Below are 21759 nucleotides of genomic sequence, written 5' to 3' on the forward strand. Positions count from 1 at the left end.
AATGGCATATAATCTCAACTTACATTTTCGCTATAACACAAGCACATAATACATAAGTTATTCGTGAGCACGAGAAAGCTTACACTCAGAATTTAAAATATGGGTTTAAGCTACAACTAAATTCCCAAATAACAGATTGAATCATGTCCACAAGCAATTATTCCAAACACTCACCAATACGCTTTCGCCAAAAAGTCAAAAGTTTAAACTAGCCTTTCCTAACTCGTAGATGGTCTTAGCGAATTTAAAGCTTCAACACAATAATTCACACAACAATACATTCAAAAATCAGCTAAGGACACACGACAAGATGTAAAAAACATAAGCCTAAATTAAGTTATCATGTAACCAAAACATTTAACATAGAAAACTTGAAATCTAAATAACTCAGTGTACATTTAATCTTTTTTCCTAAAACCAATTCCATTCATCTTATCATTCACCTATGACTAATTCTCAACTGTTAAACTACGTTAATCTACTCAGTTCGTGGTATCGACTTTTTCGACATGTTTGTAGCAATTTTCCAAAAATTCATTAAATCCTTAAAAATTCTTAACGAAACTTTAAAGTAAGCTTAAAAACCTCTTATTCATGTGAAAATCTATTTATTAACACTTTGAAATCACATTTTTACTCTAAAATATGAAATTCACCATTAACGACTCTGTTTTCGGCTTTTATTTAAAACATGCAATTTAATAACTCAGAACTCAATTTCAAAGTCCAATTAACATTAATAGCTAATAAGAAAGTGAATGGTTACCTTTTATGGAAGAATAAAAAAGTTTATGATACAAATATGAGAAACCCACAACTGGAGAAAATGAAGAAATTAATGGACCTTTGGGGTGTTTTCTTGAATATTTTTGAAAGTTTAAAAACTTGGGTGATGATCAAAATCAAAAGAATGAATAATTGAAGAACAAATTTGAGTGGAATGGGTTTATGGAAGCAAGGAACGATACAAACAATGTGAAGGAGAAAACAATTGTGAAAACAAGCTATACGTTGGGGGGTTTTAGGTTCAATTTTAAAATTTGGTAAAACTGCAGCATAAATGCTCACAATTTTGACCCTGTTACAAATCAATCCATTTTCTAAAATTATAGGTTTCTAAAAATTTTTTTCAAAAATTGATTTTATTTTCTAAAAACCATAATCGAAAACATTACCCATATACCATGTCACAAAATTCAGAACAGTCTAAGGCTAAAATTTCTGAATTACCCTTAAAACTCCTAGGCCTTATTTTGGGGTGTTACAATTCTCCCTCGCTAAAATGAATTTCGTCCTTGAAATTTACCTAAGCTAAATAAATAAGATATTACTGTGTTATTGCATCTTTAGCTTTCAAAGTAGCCTCTTCTATCTTGTGATTGCGTCACAAAACTTTAACCAATGGAATCGTCTTATTTCGCAAAACTTTCTCTTCACAAGAAAGATTTCAACTGGCTCTTCCTTATAAGTTAGATTAGTTCAAACCTTGATCTCTTCTATAGGTACAATATGCGACAGATCTGAATGATACTTTCATAAAATCAGCACAGTGAAAAATCATGAATTCATTCAAGTTCCGATGACAACTTGAGACGATAAGCTACTGAACCAATATTTTCAAGAACTTTATAAGGTCTAACATATCTTGGACTAAATTTACCTTTCCTTACAAATCTCAAAAATTTCTTTCACAGTGAAACCTTCAAGAAGACCTTATCGCTAACTTGAAACTCAATATCTTGATGTTTCAAATCTGAATAAGATTTCTGCCTATCAAACGCTACTTTCAAACGATCACAAATCATCTTTACCTTCTCTTAAGTCTCACAAACTAAATTTGGTCCAACAACTCACTTTTCATCCAATTCTGTCCAACACAAAAGAGTTCTACACTTCCTTTCATACAATGCCTCAAACAGTGCCATACAAATACTCACTTGAAAACCATTGTTGTAAGCACTCTGCCAACAAAAAATATCGCTCCCAACTACCACTGAACTCAATCACATAGCTTCGTAACATATCCTCTAAAACTTGAATTACCCTCTCCGACTGTCCATCAATTTGAGGATGATAATCTCTACAAAACCAAAGCTTCAACCTCAAGGCCTCTTGCAAACTCTTACAAGACCTCGAAGTAAAATGCAGATCTCTAAAAAATATAATAGAAACTGGAACTCCATAAAGATGAAGAATTTCAGCGATATATAACTCTGCCAACTTCTGCAGAGAATAATTGGTATGCATAGCCAAGAAATGTGCACTATTAAAAAATCAATCAACTTTAACCCACACTAAATCCTTCTTCGATGGAGTCAAAGGCAAACCTAAAACAAAGTCCATAGTGATCCTTTCCCACTTCCATTCAGGAATCGCAATCGATTGCAACAAACCTAAAGGAAAATAGTGTTCATCTTTCACTTTTTCACAAACCAAACATCAATTCAAAAAATTCGTAACATCACACTTCAAACTAGGCCACCAATAAATCTCTCGAAGATCATGATACATTTTACCTCTAATGGGATGCGTAGCGTAAAGGCTACTATACGCCTTGGTAAGAATCGCGTGCCTAAAAACCACATCATGTGGCATACACAACCTACCTCAAAAATTCAAGATACCATCACTGTCAATATCAAAGTCTCCTTTAACACTTTGCTCAACCTGTGAAATCCTCTTTAACAAGTCTTCATCTAGTGATTGTTTCTCCTTAATCTGTTGTAACAAAGTTAGCCTCACTTGATGTTCAGCTAACAAACCATCATCACTAGCTAAACTCAAGCGTGTAAACATAGCTCTCAACTCTGCCATAGACTTCCTACTCAAAGCCTTAGCAACAACATCCGCTTTGCCAGGATGATATTCTATCATGCAATCATAATCCTTCAAAATTTCAACCCAACGCCCTTGCCTTAAATTCAACTCTTTTTAGGTAAAGAGATAATTAAAGCTCTTATGATCTATATAAATGACACACTTCTCTTCATACAAATAATGGCGCCAAATCTTAAGCGTAAATACCACAATAGCTAACTCTAAATCATGAGAAGGATAATTGCGCTCATGCATCTTGAACTGTCTCAAAGCATAAGCCACAACTTTTCCCTCTTGCACTAACACACAACTAAGACCGGTATACGGAACATTACTACAAACCACAAAATATTTTCCAGGCTCTAGTTGAATCAACATAGGTTTCTCAGTCAAAGCTACCTTAAGTTGTTCAAAACATTACCGCTGGAGGCTTGAATCAGGTGTTAAAGGATTTGTGTGTTGTAGAAACTCAGTGGACAGTGTCTAGCCAATGATGCCATATGGTTGAAAGGACTTTACTCATGCTCATTAGTAAGGTTTGGTATCACTTCCTCAAGAGTAGGTTAATGCCATCGACCCACAATTTCATAGTGTCTAAGGAACAAATGCTACTGTTGCATTCGATCATCATGGGGAGGAAAATCAACATCGGCAAGGTTATTTTCCATGAGGTGCATCAGTGTGAGAAGAAGAATGCAGGCAGTCTAAATCTCTCGTCCCTAATCATTACTCTCTACAGAATGGCTAAAGTCCTACTAAATGCCAATGAGGATGTTACCCCAAACAATTGAGGAATGCTTCGATCTATATTTGTGAAAATTCAAGGAGCAGAAATACCAAAACAACATTAGCAAAATAAGCCATCTACATCTTCAATGGGGATTCCTTTGGATGATGCTTAAACTTTGACTGATGTTTGTGGATTAATATGGTTCACTTTGATGTTTTATCAATGGTTGTATTTGTTTAAATGCTTATTACGGTATTAAGGAATGCTCGTTAAGCTTTAAGGCAGCTTAATACAAATAGGGTTAGGCTACTTAGATTAAATTTGGGTAATATAAGAGAGTGTTGAGTGAAGCACTTGTGTAAAATCTATACATAGAGTCTTACCTTATACGATTTAAACGGTTATGCTTAGTGTTGTTACTCTCAAGCCTATAGACGTATAGTGCCTTATGGGTAAATAACCTTAGGTGTTGCTTTTGACAGAGGTAAACCACATTAGTACCCAATCGAACAGTAAGTTTACCATAGTTTTGCCACGGCATTGTTCACAGGCTAGAACTGATCCATTAGTAATCCCAGCCTTTACAATCAATATTCCAATCTTGCAAAAGTTTTTGTACTATTTTTTATAATTCATTACTCTTATTTCTAATATGTTAATCCAATTTTAATTTCATTTTAAATATTGTTTAATAAAATTATCTTTTCTATTGAGTTGTTGTAGCTTAGACAAAGAACACCTATCCAATCCTCGTGGGAATAATACTCACTCATCACATTATTACTTGATTCAAAGTGTATACTTGCACAATTTGCACATCATATTCACACATGACAATCCGTTAAGAAAACCCTACACAACAATCAATTAATCATACCTCCACTCGTTAATCCCGTATAAGAGAATTAGTTCCTCTAATAAACTTGATATCAAAGATGAACACTGATAGCAAATCAAGAGACAAAGGTTTAAGAGAATCCTGAATTGTATTTAATTGAAGCACAAAATCTACATAGAGTTCATCGAGTTCCACAAATCAGATCTCTTGAAAAATGCATAACTAAAAATAACATAAAGCCTAAGAAAAAAGGAAATACTAAAACTGAAGCTATAAAGAAAATTATACAATATGAAAAGTTGTCCATCATAAGTGTTAAATGAGCCTATTTATAGAGTTAGGGTTGTCGTCGTCCTCAACCCTAGGTCAACTGACACTCTTGTGTTCAATCTTTGATTGAGTAGACAAAAACGCCTCTGGCTCATAAGTATTTCTTCTATAGGACCAGTGTTGCGACACCCTAGTGCCAGTGTCGCCACATCGAAGGCAGTTTTGGAATTCTTGCTCCCTGCTTCCTATGTTGAAACATCAAACTCCCCATGTTGCAATATAGTGACTAGTATTGAGTTGGTACGCCCTCTAATAATATCCCGCACTCTCACAAAGTACGACTTGCAACCCTTTGAAAGTGCTTATATAAATAGGCTGATTTAACACTTAATTAAAACATGTGCTTTGGAAGTGCTTTTTATTGAATATGAACAAAACTAAGAAAACTTAATTAAAACATAATAAAAGTGCTTGTATTCAAGCTCCTCAAATACAAAAACTAGCTTAATCTGCTACACTGAATTACGGTAGATCAATTTCTGAATCGAAACTAACTCGGGTTTGTTTCCTGAAAACGCAATGGTCGTAGAAACCTAACTTACTAACTCTAGTGTCTTTATTTAAAAGACAGTGATGGGTTAATAAATAAATTAGGGGGTTTTATTTATTTAAAAGATATTTTTAGTTAGTTATTTTTTAGTTTTAAAACATTATTTCTATTTAATTTGATTCTTTTTTTTTTTTGCAAAATACACTCTGGTTGCACTCAATAAATGATTTTTCAAGTCTTTTTCTCTTATTCTTTCTTTAATGAATGTTTTGAGTAATAAGAACATTGTTCTAATTAAGTTTGGGAGGAATTGTGCCTCAATTTTTTTTTCAATTTTCCAATTATTTGCCTCAGTTTTTGTGGAAGATAAATTCGTATAAGGAGGCAGGTAAGGAGAAAATATACTTAATATCAATTAATTTGGTATGGTATTTTAGTCCAAATTCAGGTATGATCTTGTATTTATTTCAAGTATTTTGATGTTAAATTAACCATGAGATGAATGTTGACTTTATTGAGTATCTGTAGATTCATTGTAATTGTTTTATATATTGGAATGTCAGTACCCCCATGGAGAAGCAAAAATTAATAAAAATTAATTTCGGCAATCCAACCCATAGAAATGTTGTGACAATTACATAATTATCCAAGAAACATACTCATAGTGGGTCATTCCAATATGTTGTTCTCTAACACACATATTCATGCATTGATTTTGACACTCCATATCAATGACAACTCTTTATCATCAATCAACTACATGTTAGTCTTAATGCATTATTGTTGTCTTAGTCAACAATAATACTTGACTAATGATCTTTTAAGAATAATCATATTATTCTTAAGACATTGTTATAAAACAATTTATTTATACACACAGAAAAGAAACTGAAATACTAATGGCAACGCCTTATATTAATAAACATGATAAATCAAGTATGTTATTACAATCATGTCATGATTGATCTTTGGGCATACTCTTACATTATATTCCTTATAAAATAAGGATGCATGAGGGTTTAATCTCTAGAATGTGTTTGGTACTTACCTTGAGGCGAAATCCTAGGACGCATAGCAGTTTTAAAAATGATTTTGGCATATTTTCATTGGATTGATTGAGCCTTTCAAGCCTACCCTATTAATCGAATCTCTTGGAAACCACTTTTGAGCTGTATGGCATATATTCTTTGAAGTTAACCCATGAAATAAGTAGCTTTGTAACACCCCTAACCTGAATCTGTCGTCGCAACTGGGTTACAAAGTATTACCGGAGATTACGAATCAAATAGACAAAAATTTCAAACATTTCATAACATAATAATATTCATAATAAAACCAATCAAAATCATACATATTGTCTCTTATACGATCCCTCGAGGCCCTACATAAGCATTAGAAACAAGTCAGGACTAAATCGAAAACTCAGAGAATTTTTTGAAAAACATAAAAAAATTTCAAAGCTGCAGGGGTCACACTCCCGTGTCTTAGGCCATGTGACCATTCAAAATGGGGACACACGGTCGTGTCTCAACCCATGTCTGTGCCCGTGTAACTCACTGATTTGAGCCATACAGCCAAGCTACAGGCCTGTGTGCTAGGCTACGTTCCCTTTGAAGTAATCTCATTTGCCCATGAGCTAGGTTGTGTGCTAGGTCGTGTAACAACCTGACTTGCAACCCTTTGAAAGCTACAGTGGACACACGGCCGTGTCACCTGGCCATGTGTCCCACATGGCTGAGACACACACTTGCGTCTCTGCCCGTGTGGACAAAAATAGGTCATTGTACAAGCCATATTTCTCACCCAATTTGGTATAAACCTACACCCAAAATCCACATATACACAAACTATAATAAGACATCCGAAACAATTATAATCAAGCCTTATACAAATGGTATGATCACATTCAACGAATATGCCTTTAGACACCTCAAATGACAACTTATAAACATGACTAATCATGTGTTCAATCTAACCAATTGTTCAAGTAACATATATTCATATTTACACCAAAACTTACCATGTAGATCTGTTAACAAAACATACCATTTGGTACAAAAACTCCGTTCTAAAACTAGCATCAAATCACCATATAAATCATTTCCATCGAAACACCAATTTACCATAATTACATCCTATCACAAAGCACATATTCAATATGCATATTCATACCACAATTTTCATCTTCCATAATTCAACCATATCAAGTTATTCATCAACCATTAGAGAGCAAATATTTACATACCATATACTAGAATTATACTATCATCAAAGTGCCAAAACACTAGCCAAACAAATGGGCAAATTATCAACAAACCATGTAGGCCAACATTCGCTAAAATAACCTATACATGCCATTATAACCAAACTTAAACCAACCGAGAGTACCGAGTGAGCCGATGGATAGTGTGATATAGCTTCGACAAACTTCAAACCTGAACGAGCTTTTGTTTCACGAAAAACATAGAAAATACACCGAGTAAGCATGTAAGCTTAATAAGTGCGTATAACATAGAATTTAACTTACCATTTAGTCACAATTTAGGTAAGTAAACATAGCATATCCCAAATCAATTTGGCCAAATGCCTAAGCATATATTCACCAACATGTATCATGGATGAACATAGCATATCCCAAATAAACATGGATGAACATAACCACTAAGAAAGTTTCATATACATGTATCATCCATTTCATGTTTCAATATATCATGTAATAGTTCGTATTGAACTCATATCATCTCGTAACATAACATTTCTCGTTGAACCATTTAGAATATCATTGGATACTCGAGATAGCTCACACATAGTGTGCTAAACTGTAATCCATCAATTCCTATACAAGTATCATCATACGAGCTATGAATCGGTATGCTCTTACGAGCTATAAATCGGTAAGCTCTTACGAGCTGAGAATCGATAAGCTCTCACGAGCTGTAATCGGTAAGCTCTACGAGCTGAGAATCAGTAAGCTATCACGAGCTACAATCGGTAAGATCATACGAGCTGAGAATCGGTAATCCCTAATGACATGTCATTTGTATCCTACGAATTCTTAGGGTTCAAACGGGACTCAGTAATCGTCGTATGTCATCGGATATGCGATCGATATTTATACATGACAGTTATACAAACCACTTACATATAATTCAATTAAAACATATAAATACTCAATTTAATTACACGAACTTACCTCGATGAGTATACGTAGATACAGAAGCGTTTAATCTGATATTTTCTCTTTTCCTCAATCTAACTCCGTATGAGGTCTAACTAGATCTATACGGATAAATTTAACTCAATTTAATATATATTTCATTCAATTTAGTCCAACAAATTTTTGGAAAAATTACCATTTTGCCCTATACTTTTAATTTTTTACACTTTAGTCCCTAGGCTCAAAAAATGAAATTCATACAATTTTCCCCTACCAAAGCCTAGCCAATTTTTATACATGCTTATAGCAGCCCACATATTTCACAAATTCAAAAATTTTACTATGAATTTATCACATATTTCAATTTAACCCTTAATTGACAATTTCACCAAAAATCACTTTACAAAAGTTTTTTTTATCTAACAACAACCATTCATTTTCTAATATCAAAATTCAAAAATCATATATATTCATCAATGGTAAAACCCTAATAGTTTAACAGTTTCACAAATTAGTCCTTGGGATAGCTAGATTAAGCTACAACGACCCCGAAAACATGGAAATCATTAAAAATGGAACAAAAATTACTCACATGCACAAGGGATTAAGTTGGCCAAACCTAGCAAGATTTAATGACTTCCTCTTGTTTGAATTTTTGGTTGGAGAAGAAAGAAAAAGATGATACTTTGATTTTTTTTTATTTATTTTATCATTTAATTACCTATTTAGTTAATTAACCTTTAAAATTAATGAAAATTACAAAATTGCCAAGCCAACATCTTCCACTAACTCATTTATGGTCTAATTACCATATAAGGACTTCACCTTTAAATTTCTATAGCTACTAAATACCTTTAACATATAGAACCCCACTTTTGCACTTTACGCGATTTAGTCTTTTTTATCAAATTGAGCATATAAACGGTAATATTTCTTAACGAAATTTTTATATGATACTTCTATCATACGTAATAAATAATAATAAAATAAATTTTCTAGCTTCAAATTTGTGGTCCCAAAACCACAATTCTGATTTCACTAAAAACGAGCTGTTACAAGCTTTCCCTAAATAATCATTTTCTTAACCTCTTGAACCACAAAAATCCTAACCTTGCTTACTTTGGAAGTATTTGGAGTTTAAGTTTAGGGGATTATAAGAAGAATACTAGGTGTATATTATCAGGCACTCAAAGATGAGTTACATACAAAAACGTGCTCAAAAGACACTTATGTATTTCAAAAGAAAGGGAGTACCAAAGAGCACATGAGCTAAAAATGGAAAATAGTTGCTTATTTAGTGGGCAGTTGCAATTTTGAATTCCAAGGTAAGCTAAGTTTAAGGTTATTTGAACTTAAAATGTCCATTTTTCTCGTACCCTAACCCTAGCCTAGCTACAACCTTTACAGAAGACCTATTGATTCATGATCACTAAGCTTACTACACCAGTGGAGAAGAAAGTAACAAACTCAACATATGAATACATGTGTTAAATTCGATGAATGATCTTTAGTTAAATTAGGGAAGTAAGTCTTTTATAAAATTGAACTTACTCTACTCATAAAATTAACCATTGAAATCATGATTTGAGATAGGGTGATTTATTGAATACAAACTACATACTTATAAAAATAACGTTAAAGCTTTTTTTTACCTTTACATTAATACTTGGATGAAATAAATTCTGTAGATTATAGCATGTTTTTAGCATTACTCGGGATGAAAAATGACTTAAGTTTGAGTGCGTGTAAACACAAAAATATATATTTTAGCAATCTTTTCTATGCATTTTATGCTAATTCCCAGTAAATAAATAACACATTATGTGATTTTTCACTTAATTACATTATATTTTATTATTTCCATGAGAATGTGTAAAGTTTGTAAATTTTACATTAAATACATGTTATTTTGTTATTTTTGGGAATAATTGGGCTAAGGGAAAGTGTGTTAGAATTTTTGTTGTATTTGGGTCTTAGACAGGTACAGGTACACGATGTAGTCACATGGGCTACAAAGTGACGTTATTCCAGATTTAATTTCATGGAGGCTAGTATTGTCTTAATTAGAAGTTCAAGACCATATCACTTACCCACTTTACCAAGAAATAAGACTAAAAACATCCTCTACTAAAATTAGCAGTCTATAATCGACCATCCATCTCCTTAAATCAACACCTTGTTCTCCTTAAATCAAGCTTCAACCGTTCAATCCAATGCTAAAAATAGAAATCAAAATCCCCTCTCTTTTTCCACTCAATGGACATACAAGAAGAAAAATGAGAAATGATCTTTGCTAAAAACAAAAGTCAAATGGCCACCCACCTTCCTCACATTAAGGGGAGCCAATAAAGGGAGGAAATCATGCATGTCCTCTTCTTAAATCAAGTAAAATATTCACCTACTTCCACCATTCAAGGGACAATAATAAATGGGGTTAAAAATTAAGGAATCCATTGCTAAAAATAGTAATGGACGTTGGGGATAAGAAGGCTTTAAAAAGGGATCATCATCCATTCATTAAAGTCATCAATTAGCACACCAATTTTTAGAGAAAAAATCCTTTGAGTGTTCTTGCCATTTGATTTATCGTAATCCAGTGTAGTGGTTTAAACTAGTTTTCTCAATTTAAGAGCTTGAACATGAGCATTTTAGCTAAGTTTACTTACATTTTCATTAGTTAAGTTAATAAAATGTGCAATTTGAGTCATTTATTGACCTTAGGGGCTGTAAATGGAAAAATATATAGGATTTTTCCTATGTAATTTATCACCTTTTTACTTAAATTCGTTGTTAAAACTAATTAATTGTTTAATAAATTAATGAAATATGTGAAAATATGAAATTAGGACATAAAAATGATTAAAATGTGATTTTATGCTTTATTATATAGTTTTCATGCAATAAATGACTTATTTTATATTAATTTGAATATATTGTATATTTTAAGACATAAAGTGGGTCATACATGATTAAATTAAATAATAAAATATAAAATTATATTTAATAATTCATTTTAAAATATTTCATTAGTAGTTTGGGTTTTAATTAATTAATTAAATTGGATGAATTTTATTCTTTGGTCCTTTAACTTGTTGATTTATTCTGGATAGGTCTGATAGTTTTGCTAAATTACAAAACCATCCAAATTGGAGACCAAGTCAACCCAATATTCGGCTACACACGGCTGTCCATTTAAACCATTATTTGGTTTAATTACACAAGGTCCTTACAGTGTTGAAGAAATTAGAGATTTGCCCGAAGATTTACGATTGACCGAGTCTCAGTCCTGAGTTGTGTGGCATTCAGAATTGCTTAAAAATCAAGAAAAAATCAAGTCAAAAGCCACTAAGCATGGCTGGCCACAATTTGAGGAGATTTGAAGAGGTTAACATCCACTATTTTTAGCAAACTTTCCCCCTCTCCTCACCTATAAATAAGAGTCTCTCATTCCTTCATTCATAATTCCTCATGCATCCCTTAATCATTCCTCATTCATTCTCATCATTCATCATTCCCTCTTTTCTCCAAATTCTCTTAGTTTTTTTTCATTCCCACAGCATCATCTCTTCATAGATATTTTAGTAATTAAGCCTCTTAAAAAACCCTTGGTTGGCCACCTTGGAGAGCCATCAGCAAAGGATCAAAGTAAAGGAACGAAGGAGCCTCGTCAGTCAGAGTTTTGGGTGACAGCCACTCTGACTTGGGTTTAATCCTTCTTTTCTTTAAATTAATATAAAGATGTTTGCTATGTGTTCTTTGTTCTTGTTTACAACAATGTTAGCTTAATTTTATTTAAGCTAGGATGATTGCTCTGATTAAATAATATTTATTTGATTCATGCTTATAATGTTTGTGCCTCAATCGATCATGTTTTCAATTAAAATCAAGTCTGTATTTCGTTCATACGTGATTGAAATGCACCTGAATTAGCTGAGCGATCCTGACCAGACGACGGCTAATGGACACATAATTGAAATGTGCATGCTCAATTTAGATCCTAACCCGATTAAATTGTAGGTTGAATAACAACTCTAACCAAGCTCTGTTATCTGCATAATTTTTAGATTTCTGTGATTAAATTGTTTCAAACCTGACACGTCCCTGTTACCTCACACAAATTCTAAGAAACCCATAGTAAATAAAGGTCAGTAAAATATGTATTTACTAAGTAAAGGATTTCAAAAGGACCTAATGTGGTTTCCAAACTCATGAAAGATCGAGTTGCCATGAAATGTTTTTCCAAATTTTATTAAGCATGTTGATAACAAATTGAGTTTAATTAAAGTAATTGTCCTACTTTATTTATGTTATAATTGTTGCAAATTGTGTTTAATTTTACTAAAATCTATTTCATTCATATAGTTTACATACTTAGGATATTTTAATCACCACTTCTGAACTATATTATGTTTTTATTTACCAAATTGTTAATATAATTTTACAAATTAAGTGACTTAGCATAAATACAATCCCTATGCAGACTATAACTCGATACTTACTTATTACTTGATAACGACTGTGTACACTTGCACAAATCTACGCGTTACAAGTTTTTGGCACCGTTGCCAGGGATTGTCAACTATTTCCATAGTCATTTTTTTCGTGAAATTATTTATTTTCAATTTGATTTATTTCTAAAATTACTAACTTATTCTTTTTAACTTTTTTGATTTTCTTTTTGGGTGTTTATGAGCATAGATCGAATTATCGATTTACTCTGATAGACCCTGAAATTAAGCGAACTATCAGATAAAGAAGACGTGAACGAACAACTCAAAGACAAGTCGAGATGAACCTTAGAAATCATAATCAAGGCCAAGGTAATGAAGCCCATCATGTACGAAATCCTATCCTCATTGCCGATGATAGGGATCAATGCATCAGACAATATGTTGTGCCACTTTTCAGTGAGTTAAACCCAGGAATTAGAAGGCCAGATATTGAGACAACCTAGTTTGAATTGAAACCAGTGATGTTTCAAATGCTACAAACGGTGGGCCGATTTAGTGGTATGCCCATGGAATATCCACATCTCCACCTTCGACTGTTTATGGAGGTGAGTGATTCATTCAAGATAGCCAGTGTGATTGAAGGCGCATTGAGGTTGAAGTTATTTCCATACTTGTTGCAAGATTGAGCACGAGCATGGCTTAATTCATTACCACCAAGTTCCATATCTACATGAAAAGAATAAGTGGAGAGATTTTTGGTTAAGTATTTCCCACCTAGCAAAACTGCTAAGTTAAGGAACGAGATCACAACTTTCCAACAATTGGTTGACAAGTCTTTGTATGAGGCTTGGGAGCGATTCAAGGAGTTACTTCATAAGTGTCCTCATCATGGGATTTCTAATTGTATCAAGTTGGAGACATTCTATAATGGTCTCAATGCACATACAAGATTGATGGTAGATGCTTCCGCGAATGGTGCAATTTTTTCTAAGTCTTATAATGGGGCTTATGAGATCATCGAGAGGATTGCGAGTAATAACTATCAATGACCAGCAAATCAAACAGCTTCAGAAAGACATGTAGCTGGAGTTCATAAAGTTGATGCCCTCACTTTGTTATCAGCTCAGGTATCATCTATTTCCTCTATGTTCAAATATTACCTACTAATAGTACTAATAATTCTGCAGCTCAGCCACCAAGTTCGTTTGAAGTAGTTTCATGTGTGTAGTGTAGGGAAGGTCATTCTTTTGAGAATTGTCCATCAAATCTTGAGTCAATGTACTATGTGGGAAACCAATATCAAAATAGGAGTGGACAAGGACCCCAGTCCAACTTCTACAATTCTTCATGGGGTAATCATCCTAAATTTTCTCGGAGCAACCAAGGAAATAGACCGAACAACAACTTATTGCAGCAAAGACCCAACCAATATCAAGGGTTGAATAAACAAACTTCAAAACCACCTCAAGCTGAGGCATCAAACAGTTTGGAGACCATGTTGAAAGCATACATGGCAAAGAATGACGCTTTCATCCAAAGCCAAGCAACAACACTGAAAAATTTGGAAAACCAAATGGGTCAGTTAGCTACGGAGCTACGTAGTAGACTGTAAGGAACCTTGCCAAGCGACACTAAGAATCCAAGAAATTTGGGTAAAGAACATATCAAGGCAGTGGCATTGCAAAGTGGTAAAATTCTAGAACCTCGATTGATTGATGTCAAAGATAGGCCCATTGAGAAAAATCAACCAGCTGTTGAAGTTCCTACTGCAAAGGAATCAGAATCTGTAAAGTCTGACAAGGTAAACCCTGGCTTAGTGAATTTAGATATTTTAACATCTTCTTTGGATACAAATTTATCTACTTAGAAAAGTTGTCCGGTTTAACTGAAAGTTCAATCACCTCCATATCCACAAAGATTGCAGCAAAACAAGTAGAAACAGGAGGTGCAATTCAAGAAGTTTTTGGATGTTCTGAAGTAGTTACACATCAATATTCTGTTGGTGGAGGCTTTAGAACAACTGTCGAATTATGTGAAGTTTATGAAGGATAAACAGTCCAAGAAGAAACGACTGAGTGAGTATGAGACTGTTGCCTGAACAAAGGAGTGCAGTGCATTCCTGCAGAACAAATTACCACGGAAATTGAAAGACCCAAGAAGCTTTACTATACCCTGTAACATTGGTAAATCTTACTGTGGTAAAGCTTTGTGTGACTAAGGAGCGAGTATCAACTGGATACCTAAGTCTATTTTCAAGATGTTAGGGATAGGTGAAGTAAGACCTACAACTGTGACGCTTCAACTAGCAGATTGATCTTTAGCATATACCGAAGGAAAGATTGAGGATGTTTTGGTAAGAGTCGATAACTTTATTTTTCCTACTGATTTCATTGTCTTAGATTTTGAAGCAAACAAAGAAGTGCCAATAATCCTTGGGAGACCTTTCTTAGCCACGGGAAGAATGTTAATTGATGTGCAGAAAGGAGAACTCACCGTGCAAGTTCAAAATGATCAAGTAACCTTTAACATTCTTAAAGCGCTGAAATTTCCCAATCCGGCAGAGGAGTGTTCAGTTATGGAAGAGATAGAAACCTTGGTTTCTATAGAAAAAAATTTTGAAGAAGATCCATTAGAGAAAGCCTTAGATCTTGACTTTTTGGAGGATGAAGAAGGTGAAGAAAACATGGCTTTGATGGAAGCCAATCCAGGAAATTTTATTCAATCCACACGGTTTGAACCGTTAGAGTTGAAAGTCAGAGAATTTGTGCAACCCAAGTTGTCAATTGAAGAACCACCTAAACTCAAACTAAAGGTACTTCCTTCCCATTTGAAATATGTTTATTTCAGTGATTTTTCTACTTTACATGTGATTATTTCAACGGAACTGATGAAAGATTAAGAGGAGCAACTAATTGTTGTTCTAAAGAAATTTAAGAAATTAATTGGTTGGACCATAGCTGATATTCTAGGTATAAGCCCTTCTTTTTGCATACATAAAATCATTTTAGAAGAAGGTCAAAGAGCTCAAATTGATGGCAAAGGAGGTTAATCCTATTATGAAAGAAGTTGTGAGAAATGAAATGATCAAATGGTTAGATGCAAGAATCATCTATCCTATTTTAGATAGTTCGTGGGTAAGTCCGGTGTAGTGTGTGTCGAAGAAAAGTAGAATCAAAGTTGTTGAAAATGAGCGTAATGAGTTAATTTCAACAAGAACTTTTACCGGTTGGAGAATCTGTATTGACTACAGAAAGTTGAACAAAGCCACTCGAAAGGATAATTTTTCGTTGCCTTTTATGGATCAGATGTTAGATCAACTGGCAGGTAATGAATTTTATTATTTTTAGATGGCTATTCGGGATATAACCAAATAGTTTTAGCCCTGAAGGACCAACATAAAACAACCGTTACTTGTCTATACGGTACGTTTGCTTTTAGGCGAATGCCTTTTAGTTTATGCAATGCACCTGTAACTTTTCAATGATGCATGATGGCAATATTTAGTAATATGTTTGAAATTTTTTTTTGAGGTTTTCATGGATGATTTTTCTATTTTTAGTAACACTTATGATATCTGTTTGAGTAATTTGGCTAAGGTACTAAAGAGATGTGAAGAGACGAATCTTGTCCTCAATTGGGAAAAATGCCATTTTATGGTCAAGGAAGAGATTGTCTTAGGTCATAAGATCTCAAATAAAGGAATTGAAGTCGATAAAGCAAAAATGGATGTAATTGAAAGATTACTAGCCCCAATGAATGTGAAAGGAGTCAGAAGTTTCTTAGGCCATACCAGTGTTTATCGAAGGTTTATCAAAGATTTCTCAAAAATTTCTAAATAGTTGTGTTTGTTGATAGAGAAAGATACAGTGTTTTCTTTCAACAAAGCAAGTTTGAAAGCTTTTGAAGATCTAAAGAAGTGGTTAATCTCAGCCTCAATAATCATTACACCTGATTGGAACTCACCTTTTGAGTTGATGTGCGATGCAAGTGACTATGTCGTTGGAGCTGTGATGGGTCAAAGAAGAAATAAAGTGTTTCACCCTATTTAGTACGCAATTATATGGTAACTGAAAAGGAACTCTTCGCTATAGTTTTTTCTTTTGATAAATTTTGCTCATATCTTATAGATACCAAAGTTACAGTATTTATTGACCATGCGACCATTAAATACTTATTCACGAAGAAAGATGCAAAACCAAGCCTAATTCGTTGGATACTTTTACTCTAAGAATTTGACCTTGAGATCCAAGACAGAAAAAGTGTCGAAAATCAAATAGCTAATCATCTGTCGAGGTTGGAGAAAGATAAGGTAACTCAGTCATGTGTGCCTATCAGTGAGAATTTCCTAGATAAACACTTATTTGAGGAAAATTGAATTCATTAAATACCCTGGTTTGCTGATTTTGCCAATTATCTTGCATGTGGAATAATTCCTCGAGAAATGACATACCAGCAAAGAAAAAAATTCCTTCATGATAGTTGGTATTATCTTTGACAGGATCTGCTTTTATTTAAACAATATGCAGATAATATAATCTGAAAGTGTGTAGCTAAAAGCGAGATTGCTGAGATCTTGTATCATTTCCATTCATCTCCAAGGGAGGGACACTTTGGTGGTTCATGTACTGTAGCAAAGATTTTGCACGCAAGTTTCTTTTGGCCTGTACTATTTAAAGATCCTTATGCTTATGTGAAGAATTGTGATAAATGCCAAAGGACTGGAAATATATCAAGGAGGAATGAGATGCCCTTGACAAACATTTTGGAGATTAATTGTTCGACGTATGGGGTATTGACTTCTTAGGCCCGTTGCCTTCTTCATATGGGAACATATACATCTTAGTTGTTGTGGACTATGTATCCAAGTAGGTTGAAGCTGAAGCATACCCTACAAATGATGCTAAGGTAGTCATGTGATTCCTAGATAAACATGTGTTTACATGATTTGGGACACCAAGAGCTATTATTAGTGATGAAGGTTCTCACTTTGTGAACAAATGGCTTAAGTGGTTTCTTGAAAAATATGATGTGAAGCACAAGATTGCTACTGTCTATCACCTCCAGTCTAATGGGCAAGTTGAAAGAGTGAATCGCGAAATCAAAGTTATCCTTGAAAAGGTAGTACGCCCTAGCAGAAAAGATTGGTCCCGAAGGCTCGATGATGCATTGTGGGACTATCGAACAACATTTAAGACTCCGTTAAGAATGACTCCATATCAGTTAGTCTTTGGAAAGGCATGTCATTTGCCATTGGAGTTGGAGAATAAAGCTCAGTGGACTTTGAAGCAGTTGAACTTTGATCTTAAGCAAGCCGGTGAGAGAAGGATGTTACAACTTGAGGAGTTGGAAGAGCTGAGGTTGTTTTCCTATGAGAATGCCAAAATGTGTAAACAAAGATCAAAGAGATGGCATGATAGTCATGTACAACCTCACGAGTTTAAAGAAGGTCAGAAGGTTTTGTTGTTTAATTCAAGGTTAAAGTTATTTCCTGGGAAGCTTAAATCTCAATGGAAAGGACCTCATACTACCTACCGAGTTTATCCTTATGGAGCTATTGAATTATATAACAATTACGAAGGTACATTTAAAGTTAATGGTCAACTTCTCAAACACTACTGGGATGGTGAAGTTAAGCGAGTTGAATCCTCGCTCAAATTAACAAACCTTTAATTTTTCATGAACTCATTTTGTAAATAAATAAATATTTAGAACTTATTTTCTTAACTTATTACATTTAATTAATTCTGTCTAAGGAGATTGGAACTTAAGCAGGACCGTTGTGACCCCTCCAACCTTTCCTGGGAATTAATTTAATGTAATTTGTTAAGAAGAAATTTTCTAATTAAGAATTAATTTTTTTTAAAGTTTCATTTGGTCTGTTTAAAATTTAAATTTTTATGTTAATAAAGGGGGTCAAATTTGGCCCAAGTACTAATCAATTTCTTTTAGTAAGATACAGTCTGAGTTTGAGGCCCAGGACAGTAAAAAGGAGAGAAAAATTCATGCCTTGCCATCACACCCATTGCTTACCGCCCAAGTAACCCTAATGTAGCTAACTTTTTGCTACATGTGGCCCAAATTTTTCCCTATATAAACCCCTCTCCATTTTACTAATTTTCATATCCCTCAAAGCAATTTGCTTACACCCTAAAAATCCTTAAATCTCCCTTTTGTGCCGTCAACCTCAAATCCTGAAAGAAACTCTAGTTCTCTTCCCTTTTTGCCGAAATTCCCTATTACCATCACAAGATTTTTGCCGTAGCAAGTTCTACCCACTTTGCCGATTTCTCTTTTCTCTTTTGTGCAAAAACTTTCCCGAATTTTTGGGAAAGGATACCATGTCTCGCAAAAGAACCAGATCTTCAAAAACTACTCCTGAAAACCCGATTTTGATCAATGAAGAAGTGAAAGAGAGATTTGATTCAATCTTCAAGCATCAACCTATGATGCCGGAAAAAGGTTTTAACTAGAAGAGTAATGATTTGATGGTTGTTCCTATATCGATTAGAAAGAAAATTAATGCTCTCAAGTGGGAACAATTTTGTGATGCTCGTTCACTTCCCGATAATGAACTAGTTCGAGAATTCTATGCTAGTTTGACTACGCAAGATGCTACTGACGTCATCGTTAGAAATAAAAAGGTGCCTCTTACTTCTAAGTCCATCAATGATTTGTTTAATTTACCTGATGTTGAAGAAGATGAGTATTACCCTATGATGAACAATATCAATTGGGATTTTCTTCAACAAGGGCTTGATGTTGTGACAAATCCGGGATTCCAATGGATTATAAAAAAGTATGAGAGCCATTCTTGTCAAAGAGAATACTTAAAATGAGTAACAAAGGTATGGTTTTATTTCGTTCGTTACAGTTTTATGCCTTTCTCACATAGTTCCACCATCTCAATGGAACGAATGCTTTTCTTATATGCAATTTTGATAGAAAAGTCTATTAATGTTGGGAAAATTATCCTCAAGGAGATTCACAATTGTTTAAAAAGAAGGCAGAAGTGCTTATTTCCCATCATTAATCACTTCATTTTGCTTAAAGGCCCGTGTTAAGACGCAAGCAAATCTAAAGGGGCTATATGTTCAAGGATGCATTACAAATTATGATCTTGAAAGATTAGTAGAGAGGGTGCATGAACTGAATCAAGATGAGCAAGAAGAGCCAACTGAGCTGGATATATAGGAATCAACAGATGGAACTGAAACTGAAGCTAATTCAGTTACAGACACTGAAGAGGAAGAATCTGATAAGGAACCGAACATTCCTGAACCAAGGGTTGAGCTAGAAGAAGAACCAGTCAAGCTAAATGTTGAACGTGAATATACAACTCCCATGCTGACTTCTGCAAGTACTTCAAGGAAATCGGAGTTGTCAATTTTGATGGATATGTGCAAGTTCATGCACAATCAACAACAAACTTACTGAAAATAAGCAAAAATTAGAGATGAATCAATTCAAAATAATTTTAAGAATATCTCTAATACTTTTGCTCCTAAGTTCCTAGATCTTATCTTTGAGACATGGACGGAAGATACTGATGATGCAAGCGGAGATGGACTAAAGAAGACAAGGGGAATGAGTCAGAAAAATAAAAAGGAGGATTCTTGTCCTGTTATTTATTTAATTATTTTTAGGTCTTTAGGAATTTATTTCTTTCGTAATTAGGATTTAATTTCTGTAGAATAAAACATAGCAAGCATGAAAAAACTTCACACTTCTTTAGAAAGAATAAGACTAAGCGATGTGGTAATTGAAATGAACATGTCTAGGATTGGGTTATTAAGACTTGGTATTTAAGCAGTCTTAATGACTCACCTCTCTTTCTTTACAACCCTACCTGGTGTTCAATTTTCATTCATTACTTTGTTCTTGCAATGGGGACATTGCTTCTTTTTAAAAGGGGTAAGGAAAATAAATTGCTCAAACTTTTAAATTTTTTTAAAGTATGCTTCAATTATTTCTTTCATAAGTATGTTTTAATAAATGAATGTTTAGAGATATTTTTTTGTTACTGGGATAGTTTGTATGCAAGTATGAATGATGATTTTATCTAAGTAAAAGTATGTTATCATGAAGAATGGAATGCTTGTATCATCTTAGCCTTAGTAATGTTTGCCATGAAAACTTAGGTTCTTTTCAGATTAGACATGCATGAAGGTTTATATCTTTATAATTGACTTAGTAACTTTATTGAGGCGAAATCCTAGGGGACATAAAAATCTAAAATGATATAGGCACTATTTCTTTGGACCGTTTGAGCCTATTCAAGCCAACCCTATGATATTAAACCCTTGAAATTGTAATTTTGAGCTTAAAGGCCAGTTTTTGCAATGAACCTATATTATAAGCTAGTTACCATCTTTAGATAATCCAAGTAACTCCTCTGGAAACACATCCATATGCTCACAAACCACATGAACTGATTCAAGTTTCAGCTTAGATACTTTAGATTACATTACATATGAAAGGTAAGCATCGTAACCTTTTCTCACGTGTCTCTATGCTAAACCTGCTGAAATAACCATAGGCAGCACACTCAAACTATCCGATTCAATCTGAAGTTTTTCACTGTTCTGACACTTTAATACAATAAGTTTTCCTCTAAATTTCACAATAGCATCATGCAAAGTCAGTCAATCCATACCCAAAATTACATCAAACTTATCAAATGGCAATAGCATTAAATCAACCTGAAAACTGTAACCTCGAGTCATCAAAGGAAAATTCTTGTAGACTTTATCAACTAACACATACTGATCTATGGGGTTTGATACTTTAACCATGAATTCAGTGGACTCAATAGGTAAAGTCATACTTGACACTATATTCGTGTATACATACGAATGGGTTGATCCCGGATCAATCAAAGCAGTAATATTAGTGTCAAAGATAGAAAACGTACCAGTAATAACATCTAGAGCAAAAGCTTCCTCTCGC

At 33.9% G+C, this 21759-nt stretch overlaps 1 non-coding gene across 1 annotated transcript; it reads right to left on the bottom strand.

Moving 5' to 3' along the window:
• Positions 1-13601: 13601 nt before the first annotated feature.
• Positions 13602-13708, bottom strand: LOC121222746 (small nucleolar RNA R71). The gene has a single exon (XR_005920117.1). It is a non-coding gene; the product is annotated as a small nucleolar RNA R71 (small nucleolar RNA).
• Between the last annotated feature and the right edge of the window lie 8051 nt (positions 13709-21759).

The sequence above is a fragment of the Gossypium hirsutum genome, chromosome D10 (genome assembly GCF_007990345.1).
Source record: "Gossypium hirsutum isolate 1008001.06 chromosome D10, Gossypium_hirsutum_v2.1, whole genome shotgun sequence".
In the NCBI taxonomy this organism is placed as follows: domain Eukaryota; kingdom Viridiplantae; phylum Streptophyta; class Magnoliopsida; order Malvales; family Malvaceae; genus Gossypium; species Gossypium hirsutum.